The following is a 1,515-nucleotide window of genomic DNA, read 5'->3' on the forward strand; positions in this document are numbered from 1 at the left end:
GCACAATGTAAATGCTATGTCAATTAGGGTTCAAATAAGAAATAAAGATATCCTTACCTTATTGCTGCAATGGCATGGCTGCATGGTAGTAAGTCCATTTGGAACTCACAGCATGAGCACATCTTCCTAGATAGGTTTAACTACAAAGCGATGTGCATCATTGAACCGTTTGCTCAACTGCCTGGCAAGCCAAGGGTTGAGGGGCATGGTCACCTTGATGACCTATTCGTACCTATCATGGAACCAATGCTAGAACATGTCTTTGATGAACTTGATCAAAATAGTGATTGACATTTGTCTTGCATGGTTTAAGCATGAGTTAACACATTCCATAATGTTGGATATCATGAGTTGGTATCACCTTGCCAGTGAACATGCACGTGCCCATCTGTTAGGGCCCATTCTCATAAGGTCAGAGTGGGCTCTAACGTGAATTTGTGTGAGCTGGTTCATATGTCTGTTGAAATCGAAAACTTTATAGCAAACCTGAGAAAGGGTGAAAATCATAGAAATGCCATTGTGCTTGAACTTGTTTTTAATGTTTTTCTTCAAGTGGTAACTGTACAAACCATGGTGTGCTTTTGGATATGCATTTTAGATTGCTTTCTTAATGTCGAGATGCTGATCAGAAATGAACATAGTGTTTTCAAGACAACTAATCGCATCATGCAGCTTGCTAAGAAACCACATCCACGAGTCTTCATCCTTAACATGGCCTATGCCAAATGCAAATAGATATACTCACTCGTTCGTATCTTTGCATACAATGACAAATAGAACACCCTTAAGCCTACCTTTCATATGTATGGCATTAATTGCAATCATAAGACACATTACATCCCTACACCCCCGAATACAAGTCCCATATGACCAGAAATAATATTTGAATCTTTATGCCTTATCAATAGCCACTATAGTGACTGTGTCAGGATTTTGTTGTTCCAACATATAAAATACAAGGGTAGTAGTTGAAATGACTCCTCCGAGGGACCGAAAACAAGCCTTTCTACGTACTCCTTCACTTGCCAAGCCTTACCATACAAGCATTGCAATCCCCACTGAATCTTCATCTCACCAATTATGTCCTTACATCTCAATGTTACTCTATTAGCCTAAAGCTTCCATAACATAAGTTCACCAATTATCTTCACACTCACAGTTCAAAATTTCCTTTGCAAACCATTGACAGTACACGTGTGTACTTTGTGGAACGTCCAAACTTGCCAATATTCACTTTCAGGTAACTTCATTGCATGCAGATCGAACTTGCATGCCTTATCCTTGCAACCAACGTCAAAACGACCTTGACATGACCTTTTTACTCTTATCTTAAATGGCTCTTTTAGAGCCAACATGTTCAAAGCTCGTTTCAACTCGGCCTTTATGGAAAACATTCTTCCTTTGTATAAGTGATCATTAGCACATGTTGACTCCACAGTGGTAATTGTATAGAAAGATTACCTTTTTATATTTAGAATTAGCCATGTATAAGATATCCTTACATTTTCCCTTTCC

Source organism: Theobroma umbraticum, unplaced genomic scaffold (assembly GCF_002168275.2).
Source record: "Theobroma umbraticum cultivar Fairchild unplaced genomic scaffold, ASM216827v3 scaffold_2.0, whole genome shotgun sequence".
Taxonomy (NCBI): Eukaryota; Viridiplantae; Streptophyta; class Magnoliopsida; order Malvales; family Malvaceae; genus Theobroma; species Theobroma umbraticum.